The sequence below is a fragment of the Pan paniscus genome, chromosome 5 (assembly GCF_029289425.2).
Source record: "Pan paniscus chromosome 5, NHGRI_mPanPan1-v2.0_pri, whole genome shotgun sequence".
NCBI classification, from domain to species: Eukaryota; Metazoa; Chordata; class Mammalia; order Primates; family Hominidae; genus Pan; species Pan paniscus.
Genome location: NC_073254.2, coordinates 158,352,113 through 158,365,494, shown reverse-complemented (window position 1 = coordinate 158,365,494; position 13,382 = coordinate 158,352,113). Strand labels below are relative to the sequence as shown.

Genomic DNA, 13,382 nt, shown 5'->3' with positions numbered 1-13,382 from the left:
GCCAGACACTAGTGCTTTTCAAGAATTTTGGTTACCAGGGCTTTCCCGAGCCGAGTGGGGTGCGGCTCTGTTCCCCAGCACCCCCTTTCCGCCGGCCAGGCCGACTCCGCGTTACTGTCCCCTGCGGCGGGGACCCGGCACGGCTCCGGCGCCCCCCAGAGGACTCCCATCGTGGGCAGCCAGAGCTCCGAGGCTCTCCGGGGCGACGTGACCGCCGCAGAGGAAGCAGGCACTCCCCACGCGAAAGCCAACGGACAGGAGGGTGGCCACGTGAAAAGCAATGGTGACATCCCCCAAGGGTGAAGGGGAGTAGGCCCCTGTGAACAGAAGAGGCAGCCGGGACCATTGGCAATGCCATGGAGCCAGCACCCCCTAGCCAGGGTGCTGAGGCCAAAGGGGAGGCTCCCTCCCTCGCAAGGAGACTTCCAAGAAGACGAAATTGCCTTTCAAGGCCAGGCACGGTGGCTCACGCCTGTAATCCCTTCATTTTGGGAGGCCAAGACAGGGGTGATCGCTTGAGCCCAAGAGTTCGAGACCAGACTGGGCAACATGGCGAAAACCCGTCTCTACAAAAATACAATAAAATAGCGTTGATAGTATAGTGGAGAGCATAGCTGCCTTCCAAAAAAAAAAAAAAAAAAGCTGAGTGTGCTGGGGTTGTGATCTCAGCTACTCGGGAGGCTGAGGTGGGAGGATCGGCTTGAGCCTGGGGAGGTCGAAGCTGCAGTGAGCCGAGATCGCGCCACTGCACTCTAGCTTGGGTAACAGAGTGATACCCTGTCTAAAATAAATAAATAAATAAATAAATAAATAAATAAATAATTCTCTTTCAAGAAGGGTTTCTAAGAGCAGCTTGTCCTTCAAGAGAAATGGGAAGGAGGGTGGGGTGATTCTTCTGCCTCCTCACCTATGGAGGAAGAACAGGAGTGGGGGAAGATCAATGCCTGCAGCGACAAGGGCGCTGCCCAGGAAGGGAAGGCTGTTGCCACCCCTGAGAGCCAGGAGCCCCAGGCCAAGGGCGCAGAGGCAGTACTGCCTCAGAAGAAGAGGCAGGGCCCCAGGCTACAGAGCTGTCCACTCCCTTGGGGCGGAGAGTGGCCCTACACCAGCCCACGCTGAGCAGAATGAGTAGCTGGGTGGGCCAGGTGGGTGATCTCTAAGCTGCAAAAACTGCTGTTCTTGTGAGGTTACTGCCTGGACCTGGTGCCCTGGCTGCCCTCCTGTGCCCAGAAAGGAAGGGGCTATTGCATCCTACCAGCTACATTCCCTTTCCTTCTCTCCCTCCTGTGGATTCTCCAATCGGCCATGTGGCTTTCCTCGTAAGGCTAGTTGAAGACGGTCCCCCACAGCCTCCCAAGTTAGATTAGTGATATGAAATGTGCCTTTCCCTGGCCCTGCCTCCTTCCCTGTCCCCAGCCCTGCAGAAGGCAATTTTTGGTTTTCTTCCCCAATTCTTTTCCAAGTAGGTTTTGTTTACCCTACTCCCCAAATCCCTGAGCCAGAAGTTGGGTGCTTAAACTCCCAAACCTCGAGGGTCCGGCCTCCCCGCTTTTGAGTTTTTACTCTGGTGCTGTGCCTAGTGGCACCTGGGCCGGGCAGGGGGGCACTGCCCTGCCTAGGGTTCTATTCAAGTTCAAACCTTCAGCTTGTGAATCAACTGTGTCTCTTTTTTGACTCGGTAAGCACATATTAGGCTTTGGGGCCAGGGAGAGGTCTGTAATGTGAAATAACTTCTTCTTGCCTTTTCTTCTCTCATTTTTATGAATAACTTTTAATGGCCAAACCCCAGATTTGTATTCTTTTTTTTTTCTAACTGCTACAACCATTCTCTTCCACCTGGTTTTATTATAACAATTGGAAAAGGAATAAATATCCCTTAAATTTTTTTTTGTTAGATGTATTCTTTATTTTTTCCAAGAGATTTATTAAGATATAATTCATATACCATATAGTTCACCCATTTAAAGTGTACTAGTCAATGGTTTTTAGGATCTTTAGAGCTGGGCAACCATCATCACAAGGTGAGAACATTTTCATCACTTCCCACCCTTAAAGAAACTCTATAACCTTTAGCCACCACCTCCCAATTCCCCATTCCCTATGCCTAGACAACTACTAATTTGTTCTCTGTCTCTATAGTTTTGTCTATTTGGAACATTTCATATGAATGGACTCATAATAGTATGTGGTCCTTTGTGACTGGTTTCTTTAACTTGGCAAAGTGTTTTCGAGGTTCATCTGTGTTGTGGCAGGTACTCCATTTCTTTTTATAGCTGATTAATAGTCCATTGGATAAACATTTTATTTATCAACTGATCAGATGAGGGACATTTGGGCCATTTTCAACTTTTGGCTATTATAAATAAAGCTGCTCTACATGTTTATGTACATGTTTCTGTGTGCATGTATGTTTTCATGTCTCTTGGGTAAATATCTAGGAGTGGAAGTTCTGGGTCAAATGGTAACTCTATGTTTAACTTTTTGAGAAACTGCCAGACTGTTTTTTCACCACTTCACATTCTCACTAACAAGGTATGAGCATTCTATTTCTCCACATCCCCATCAACACGTGTTTTTATCTGGCTTTTGGATTATAATCATCCTAGTGGGTGTATGCTATGGTTTGAATGTTCATCTCTTCAGAAACTCATGTTGAAACTGAATCCCCAATAGGGCAGTATTGAAAAGTGGGGCCTTAAGAGGTGATTGAGTGATGAGGGCTCTGAAATTAATCCATTCATGGGTTAATGGGTTAATGGATTATTGGGTTAGCACAAGAATGGGACTTGTGGTTTTATAAGAGGAAGAAGAGAGACCTGTGCTCGCACACTGAGCCCCGTCACCATGTAATGCTCTGTGCTGTCACGGAACTCTGAAGAGAGACCCCACCAGCAGGAAGGCCCTCACCAGATGTGGCCCCTTGACCTTGAACTTCCCAACCTCCATAACTATAGGAAATAAATTCTTTTTATTTATAAATTACCCAGATTCAGATTTTCTGTTATCAGCAATAGAAAATAGACTAAAACAGTGCACCTGGTGCTTTAAAATATTTTTTGAGATATGATTCGCATAGCATCAGTCACTATTTTAAAGTGTACAATTCAGTGGTTTTTAGTATATTCACTGTGTTGTACAAACATCATTACTACTATCTAATTCTAATTATAGAACATTCCATCAGTCCAAACAGAAACTCCATGTAGCTTAGCAGTCACTCTTCATCTCCCTTGCCCCAACCCCTTGCAGCCACTAACCTACTTTCTGTCTCTATGGATTTGCCTCTTCTGGATATTTCGTACAAATGGAATCATGTGTTATAATATGTGATATTTAGGCCAGGTGTTGTCACTCACGCCTGTAATTCCAGCACTTTGGGAGGCCGAGGAGGGCAGATCACCCGAGGTTGGGAGTTCGAGACCAGCCTGACCAACATGGAGAAACCCCATCTCTACTAAAAATACAAAATTAGCCAGGTGTGGTGGCGGACGCCTGTAGTCCCAGTTACTTGGGAGGCTGAAGCAGGAGAATCGCTTGAACCCGGGAGGCGGAGATTGCAGTGAGCCAAGATCCCGCCATTGCACTCCAGCCTGGGCAACAAGAGTGAAACTCTGTCTCAAAACAAACAAACAAACCAACAAAAGTAATATGCGATATTTTGTGACTGGCTGCTTGCTCTTAGTGTAATGTTTTCATCTATGTTGTAGCATGTACCAGTACTTAATTTTTTGCCAGAAATACCCCATTGTATGGGCCTAGTGCTTCTAAAGCAACTGATGTCTTCTCTTTTCCTTGCCCTTTCCTGCCCCAACAACTGTGCAGTGGCCTGAGGACTCATGGCACTTTCTAGTGGTTCTGTCAGATCTATTATTATGCAGAACTAAGTTCGATTTACTTAGTAAAGGCTAAATAATGAATTTTTAACTTATTTTAAAAAATAGCTTGTTTCGTTTAACTAGGTAACAGATGTGATCCATTGCTTAGGTGACTTTGCAAAGTTGAAAATATAACTTTATCACAGGTTTTTTTTAAAAAAAGAAAAAGGATGTAATTTACTTCATTGCTTAAGAAATCTGTTATTTTAATCTATAGAGTATCTTTTACATTTATCAATGTCTTTTTTGGAGGGCAATATTTTATTTGCAGAAAATCTAAGGCTAAATTTGGAGACGTTTATTTTTCAGGGTTTGGAGTATGCAATTAGTGAAGGTAACAGAGGTGACTACACTGCATTATCTGTATTTACAAGGCAGTAACTAGTCATATAAAAGAACAGAGGAAGGAAAGAAAAGGATTTATTTCAAAATAATAGGATTTCAGTTTAGAACAAGTTTAATAAAGTTTAGTAAAGTTTAATAAACTTTAAATTATTTAAATTATTTAAAGTTAATAAACTTCATTCACGTTTTATATTGTTATTTCAAAATAATCGAGTTAGTTTGTTTTCTTGTTGATTAATTATAGTAATTTTTTATTTGCTTATATTTCATCAATGTTTATATGACACTATGAAGCAGATATTTTATTTAAGCTGTACAGCAAATTTTGAGATAAGTTCTATTTTCCACATTTTGAAATCTGTGAAGCTGATGGGGGAGGAGCAGGGTACTCAAATGTTTCTTCCTTTTGTCTTTCAAAAGTACTATTTATCTTCAGTTAACAAGCAATATTTTATTTTTGTATTTATTCATTTATTTATTTATTTAGAGACAAGGTCTTACTCCGTCACCCAAGCTGGAGTGCAGTGGTGCAATCACGGCTCATGCAGCCTCGGCCTCCCAAGGATCCAGCAATCCTCCTACTTCAGCCTCCTGAGTAACTGGGATTACAGGCGCATGCTACCACACCTGGCTAATTTTTTTGTTGGTTTTGTAGAGACAGGGTTTTGCCATGTTGCCCAGGCTGGTCTTGAACTCCTGGGCTCAAGCAATCCACCCACCTTGGCCTCAGAACATGCTAGGATTATAGGCATGAGCCACCATGCCTGGCCTTACGAGCGGTATTTTAGGAACAGATATTTAGTGGTGTGTTTGGTGAGGAAAGACTAAGTTGTGCTGTGGAAACAACCGCACATAGCACTGGCCATAAGCAACAGCTGATTCCTTGTTCATGCAGAGTCCTCTCTGGGTCTGAATGAGGATTTTGGACAGCCCCTTTCCATGAGACGGTACAGCGTGGCACCTTTATGTCAACAGATACCTCCACAATCACCCTGGCAAGGGAAGAGAGCACTGAGAGACCCACACCAGTAATACAGCTGGTTCTCATTATTTGTGGTAGTTACATTCCTTAAAGTAACCATCAACACCGATTTAGCAAATACTGAACCACTGCTCCTAGGGGAAATATAGAGTTAGGTTCCTGTAAGCCTCTGGTCACAGTATTTTCAGTAACCAGTCAATACATAACCTTGTTTTATGTGTGTTTCTGCATAAAGATATCTTATTTAACAGGTGTTGTTGATTCATTAACATTGAACTCGTGACCAACAGCATTATATCTCATGCCTGAATGTCACATATATCTTCTCTGTAAGGCACATCACGGCCTTCTTGCACTGAGGAGCACTAGACAGCACTTCAGCCCTAAGCCTGGGGGCTGTTTTAAACAGCAAACAAAAAGCACAAAAATGCAAAAATGGTGGCACTCCATAGACTGTAAAATGGACATTGTCTACCGCATGAGAGCTAAAACAAACAGAGCTTGCCTTATCCAACTTCAGCTGGGAATGTGTGCACTGGGCAACCTGCATTTTCCAAAGCTGTGTGCATGCATATGTCTGTGAGTGACCAGAAAATGCTGTGAGTATTGACTGTGGAGTTACAAAGATATTTTAGCAAGCAGGCAAATTTGCAAATATGGAATTTGTGAATAATGAGGATCAACTGTAAATGCTTCCTGCAGTAAGTTACATAAGTTGTTTCCATCCACTTTCATTGACCAAAGCAAGTCACCGGGCCTTGATTAACCTCAAGGGGGTGCAAAAATACTATTGATCTGTGTTTTTAAAGGAGAGCTCAAAATATTTGAGAAAAGCCCTGTCTGTAATATCATTGAGTCATACGTTGTTTATTTATTCCATACTTGTGGCAGATTTTTGTTTCCCAAAGATGGTTGCAACATTGTCTTCTATCCAATGTGCTGTTCTTATAACGTGACTTTGACATATCTCTAATTAAGAGGTGGACATCTGTTCTCCCTTTCCTTGAAACTTGGCAGGCTTACGATGACAGTAGAAGGCTAGATCATTAAAGTTGTTCACCTAATTTTCTTTGGGACACTTGCTCTTAGAATCCAACAGCCACACTGAAGGGAACCCCAAGCAGCTCCATGGAGAGCTATGTTTAGTATATCTTAGCTGAGGACCTGGCTGACAGCTGGCATCAACCACTGCTCACGCTGAGTAAGCAAGTGTTCAGATGATTCCTGCCCACCATTGAGTCACCTCCAGACATCCTTGAGTCTTTCCCACCGAGGCCCCAGAAGTCACAGAGGAGATACAAGCTATCCCTGCAGTACCCACAGAAACTGTGAGGATAAGAAAATGGTTATTTTTTTAAATAACATTATGTTTGGGATAATGTTTTTCAGAAACAATAACTTGAAAAGTATTTATTCTATACAGTATTGTAGTAGGTGTTGCTGGGTGATAGGGTTTGGCTCTGTGTCCCCACTCAAATCTCATTTTGAATTGTAATCCCCACATGTCGGGGGAAGGGCCTGGTGGGAGGTGATTGGATCATGGGAGTGGACTTGCCCCTTGCTGTTCCCGTGATACTAAGTGAGTTCTCACGAGATCTGGTTGTTTGAAAGTGTGTGGCACTTCCCCCTTCACTCTCTGTCTCCTATTCCACCATGGTAAGACGTGCTTGCTTCCCCTTCACCTTTTGCCATGATTGTAAGTTTTCTGAGGCCTCCTAACCATGCTTCCTATAAAACCTGCAGATCTATGAGTCAATTAAACCTCTTTTCTTCATAAATTACCCAGTCCCAGGTAATTCTTTACAGCAGTGTGAGAACGGACTAATACAATGGGTTTTATCAACAAATAGTATTTGATTTTGGCCTTTCTGGGGTCATCCATGCACTCATAACATAGTTAAATATCTGGTCTTTTCTTTTTTTTAAAGACAGGGCCTCACTATGTTGCTCAAGTTGGAGTGCAAACATAATGTTATTTTTAAAAATAACATTGTGATTGGCACAATCCCAGAGCGCTACAGCCTTGAACTGCTGTGCTCAAGGGATCCTCCTACCTCAGCCTCCTGAGTAGCCAGGACTACAGCTGCATGCCACCGCTCTCAGCAGTTACCTGGTTATCTGGTCCCCCTATAGTTACCACTGTCTCATATGTGATAACTGTAAAATGGGTAGCAACTTGGTATTCTAACGAGAAATTTAGTCTTTTCTTTTGGCTGGCTTCTCCTTCAGTTTTGATGAGAATTAGAATACCCATTAATGATTTAGACACAAAGCAACCTGTGAAGCGCCTCCTACACTGAGCGCTTTGTTCTGTGCCTGATCCATAATTGCATGATAAATGTTGAATGAATGCCAGTCATAGAATTTGGCAGACACATAGATAGGAATTGAGTGTTTTTAGGAACACCTGAGAACCACCTTTCTTATCTGCCACAGAAAATGAAGAGACACTGAGTCGTGGGGTTGAGGATAAAAAAGCTAAAGTCTAAAGCTGGAAATGCTTTTAAAAATTAAAATACCAATTTTAATCAGAGTGAGGCTTGATATAACTTCTAAGTTTGTTGGAGGTGTTTATGAAAAAAGAGAGGCTCATCCATACTGATTTTAAAAGGTTTATGCTTTGAAGTTAAAAATAGATGACCAAATATATCACAACTAGATAGCTCACATTCTCAAAAGCACTTAAAAGGAACTAATCTTTGATGCAGCTAAGGTAAAATGTTTCTAATAGATCACTTGATGAAAGACCATTTCCCAAAAATTTAGGGCTGCTAAGATGTTTCCTTGAACTATTACATGTGGGGTTTTCACTGTTGCAGTAGAATTGTTGTATTCTTCCTTTCTTTTTTCTTTTTCTTTTCTTTTCTTTTTGGAAATAGGGTCTTGCTGTATCACCCAGGCTGGAGTGCAGTGGCACGATCCTGGGCTCAAGCAATCCTCCCATATCAGCCTTCAGAGTAGCTGGGACTATAGGCGCACACCACCATGGCTGGCAATTTCTTTAAAAATTTCTTTTAGCAATGGGGTCTTTAACTCCTGGGCTCAAGTGATCCTCCAGCCTCAGCCTCTCAAAGTGCTGGGATTACAGGTGTGAGCCACCATGCTTGGCCTGCATTATTTCTTTATTAAGATAAAGAATTAGTAGGAATTGGACTTGACTCCCTAATGACTGAGAACATAGGTGTTACAGAGGTTCAGTGTCCAACTTCCCAGAAGAGGAGTTCCTCTGCCGGCCCCTTTAACAGATCTGCAAACTAGTCAGTTCTCAGCCTGCTCGTAAGTCCTGCATAATGGTCTCCCCAGGTTGTTCTACAGTTGAGTGTCTACATGTGCACGATGAGACCCAGGCGCAGAAGAGATAAGTAACAGGTTAAAAATTGCCTCCAAGGTCATGCGTGTTGGCTCACACCTGCAATCCCAGCACTTTAGGAGGCTGAGACAGGAGGGTCACTTGAGCCCAGGAGTTTGATACCAGCCTAAGCAACATAATGAGACCATGTCTCTACAAAAATTTTTTTAAAAAAAATTTAGCTGGGCATGGTGGCTGAGCCTATAGTCCTAGCTACTAGTGGGGCTGAGGTGGGAAGATCACTTGAGCCCTGGAAGTCAAAGATGCAGTGAGCCATGATCACACCACTCGAGCTTCGGTGATAGAGCAAGACCCTGTCAAAAAAAAAAAAAAAATCCACTACCATGGAGAAAAGGTTTAGTAGTAATGCCTGAGTAATGAGATGAGTAACATCTCATCTTCTAGATCAGTGCCTCTCAAGCTATCTGCAGTGAAAGATCCTTTATATATTTTTAAAATTTCCAGTTCATCTTAAACCAACATGAGTGTCTACTGCACAGGACCATGTGCAGCTCATACTATAGGCTACCGAACCCACAAGTTCTGTAGTAATTTAATTGGTCTATATCAATATCAGTGAGATGAGTCCACTGATCACATGCATGGATTTTGTAAAAAATAAATTGCTATAAATGTCTCTAAACATGAAACCAGCCCAACTGTGCCATAGAACTGATGTTCATGGCTTCTTTTGAATAAACATAGAAATTGGCCCAGTCTTAAAACTTTAGAAAGTTATCTTTGTTTTATTTGAGTTCCTTTCTCAGGAAACCAACCGTCAGTCCTCCCAGATAGTATCAAGGAACTGAAACTTACAAGATCATTGCATCATTGCATCTGGCCAGTGAGGCCAGACCCCTTACCCTTCATGATTGTCTAACCGACCACTTGCCTCTTGTTAACCAACTCCTCTTCCTTACCCCTTCCTAACTCCTGTTTTCCCACACATAGTTATATTTCTTCCCTGCTATGTACACCCCTAATTTTAGTTGGTTGGGGATTTGAGACAGATCTCTCATCTCTTCAGCTGCAGCACCTGAGTAAAGACTTCTTCCCTGCCAATACTTGTCTCAGTGATTGGCTTTCTGTTTGGTGAGCCATAGGACTTAGATGGAACCCCTGGCATTTTAGTAACAAATGCTTACTCTCAACTTCTCTTATTATCTTATCTCAGACTGTCAACAAGTAGCCTGTGAGCCAGCATCAGTTCATGGACCATGCCTCGAAGAACACTAATTTAGATGACTATCCCTGTCTCCTGTCCAACTGAAACCTGATTCAGCCTTTCCAATCATTGCAGTACTTTTGGGGTTGATTCTCTGGATACTTAGCTTGTATTTATACTTAAGGAAGACTATTGTGTATTAACGTGGATTATATGATATTATTTTATAGTCTATACTCATCATTTTCATTGCCATACATTTAAATATATAAAATTATATTTTACTTGGTTTTATTATTTGCTTATTTAATATTTAGAAATGTGTTTTTTTTCCAGGTTCACATGATGACCCGACATTATTAGCTTCTTCAGGCATTAGAACTTAATGGATGAGGTACAGATAGGCTGGAATCCATGAATGTTGCTTTCACAGCTAGAGTTTCTTTAGACATTCACTTAAAAGTATAGGACAATCAAAGTCATACCCTTTTTTGTGGCTAGTACACAATTCATTCTACTTGTGAGAGTGTTAAGTGTTGGGATGTTGTTAATACCAGTGAACAGGAATTGGGCATCAGTTTCTGGACTGCCATGATTTTAGTCTCACCACAGTCACAAAATCTGTAGCCTGCGTCCTTCAACATGGGCAGCCACCCTCCACCAGGTCAGAAGAGGGTGCTCTGCTTGGCTTAAACCCACATGTAAGAATCTGGGTTTCCATCTGACCTCTGCCACTTTCTGGCCCTGGGCACGAGATTCAGCCTCACCAAATCTCTTTCTTCATTGGTACAAACAGCTGGTATTCATCACATACAATTTTGAGGATTCTAAGAGGAAATGCCCAGTTATCACTTAGCCCAATATTTTGCATGTTGTGTCCCCATAAATGATAGTTGTGAGTATGGTTTTTTTGTGAATGAAAACTCTGGGCCATTTCATTAAGCCCTGAGATCCATTAATTGAACTCTCCTGGTCCTCTGCCCATTAGCTTCTCCAGGCATGAGAACTTTGTGGATGACGTACAGAAAGGTTGGAATCCATTTGTATTGCTTTCACAGCTAGAGTTCCCTTAGACCTTCACTTGAGGTAGAGGACACTACATTTGCAATAGTTGCTCTGTCCTTAAGGCAGATGTGTGTTTGAACACTGGATTGTCCCAATAAACCTCTGAAGTAGATCCTATTAATATGATAAAGGAATAAATAAATAATGAATAATTTAGAGCCAAGAAGATTCAATGACATATGTTCTTATACGTTCTGCATATAGAAGAAAACTTATTAACATCACTTTATAACTTATTGTTATGACGGCATTAGCAAAATGGGAGAAAATAAGGGAATGAAAGTCTGGCTAGGACCACTGAATGTGTGTTGGGGAGGAAAGAGAAATTAATTCTTATTTTCTCTGAAAAAACATCCAATTTCTTGTTTCCTTGTCTGAATTTTGCTTACATTGAATCAGGATAACCTGCTTCCCAGGGCTACATTGTGACTATTGCGGGCCTAAGGCACTTTTGCCTTCGTGGTTTCCTTCCTCCACGTGAAACTTATAAAATATACGAAATACATTTTATGACTGTATTGGTGTAAAGATGAATATAATCTTTGATCCCAAGAGTTTTTTTTTCTTCTGATTTTAAAATAAATTAAAACATTTTCATGGGACCCTAAAGGTAAGGTGAGCTTTGGGGATGGTGCCTGGTGTGCCTGATTGGCCCTGGTCCTACCACAAGCAATTCGGATGTTTTAGTTTCCTTATGAGAGAGTGAGAGTGCTTGATGTATAACATGGGTTGGTAAATACAGATAGGAGCTGATACTTGCTCTGTCCTTAGGCAGATGTGTGTTTTAACATTGGATTGTCCCAACAACCCTCAGATCCTAGTAATATGATAAAGGAACCAATAAATAATGAACAATGTAGAGAAAGGAAGATTCAGCACTTCAAATCAGAATATTTAATTTTTTCTCCAATTTGTTCAGAATCCAGTAGACGAAGAATGCAAATATTGGCCCTTCAAAACATCCAACTATGTGCATTGTATAAAAACTTGGAGGGGCCGGGTGCAGTGGCCCATGCCTGTAATCCCAGCACTTTAGGCTGTAATCCCAGCTGAGGCAGGTGGATCATGAGGTCAAGAGATGGAGATCATCTTGGCCAACATAGTGAAACCCCATCTCTACTAAAAATGTAAAAATTATCTGGCCATGGTGGCACATGCCTGTAGTCCCAGCTACTTGGGAGGCTGAGGCATGAGAATCCCTTGAATCCAGGAGGCAGAAGTTGCAGTGAGCCGAGATTGTGCCACTGCACTCCAGCCTGGGTGACAGAGCGAGACTCCATCTCAAAAACAAAATAGAACAAAACAAAACAAAACACCCAAACTTTGAGGAATTGAGGACATGAAGATATATTTTACCTGTATGGCAGAGTCCTCGCCACCAGCAGCAAGAACACTGTGGGACTTAAGAGGTTTTCCACTCTGTTGCCCGGGTTGGAGTGCAGTGGCACGATCATGGCTTAATGCAGCCTCAACCTCCTGGGCTCAAGCTCAAGTGATCCTTCCACCTCAGCCTCCTGAGTAGCTGGGACCACAGGTGTATACCACCATGCCTGGCTAATTTAAAAAAAAATTTTGTAGAGATGGTGTATCGCCTTGTTGCCCAGGCTGGTCTCAAACTCCTGGTCTCAAACTCCTGCCTCAGCCTCCCAAATTGCTGGGATTACAGGCATGAGCTACCATGCTAAGTCCTTTTGTGGTTTTCAATGAGCACTTTATATGGTTCTGTTTTCTCTGATTTCTTAACACATTGATTATTCTTATTTTTTAGTGGTTGTCCTAGAATTTGCAATATATATTTACAACTAATCCAAATCCTCTTTCAAATAATATTATACTGCTTCACAGATAGTGCAAGTACTTCATAATAATAAAATTCTCCCAATTCCTCCCTCCCGTCTCTTATATTATTGCTGTCATGTATTTCACTTATATATAAGCATACATAATCAAGCAGTTTGTTGCTGTTATTATTTAGAACAATTAAGACTTTTATCAATTAAGAATAGAACATATACAAAATTACTTTACCTTTATTTATTCCCTCTATAATCCTCTTCCTTTCTTTTTTGTTTTGTTTTTTGAGACAAGGTTTCACTTTGTTGCCCAGTCTGGAGTGCAGTGGTGCGATCATAGCTCACTGTAATCACCAGCTCCTGGGCTCAAGCGATCCTCTCACCTTAGCCTCTCGAGTAGCTGGGACTACAGGAGTGCACCACCATGCCAGGCTGTTTTTATTTTTTTTTAGATGGAGTTTTGCTCGTGTCACCCAGGCTGGAGTACAGTGGCGCAATCTTGGCTCACTGAAACCTCCACCTCCTGGGTTCAAGCCATCCTCTCACCTCAGCCTCCCCAGTAGCTGGGAATATAGGCACACAACACCACGCCAGGCTAATTTTTGTATTTTTTTTTTAGAGATGGGGTTTTGCTTGGTTGCCCAGGCTGGTCTCAAACTTGTGAGCTCAAGCCATCTGCCCGCCTCAGCCTCCCAAAGTGCTAGGATTATAGACATGAGCCACCGTGCCCAGCCAGAAAGAAGCATATTTCTGATGACCACGATTCAATTGTCATCTAAAACATGTTTTATACTATTCAAGTTCAGGG

The 13,382-nt window shown here is 42.1% G+C and overlaps 1 pseudogene; it reads left to right on the top strand.

The window, feature by feature from the left end:
* The first annotated feature begins 27 nt into the window (after positions 1-27).
* On the top strand, positions 28-2,586 carry LOC134730559 (MARCKS-related protein-like; annotated as a pseudogene).
* Positions 2,587-13,382: the final 10,796 nt, after the last annotated feature.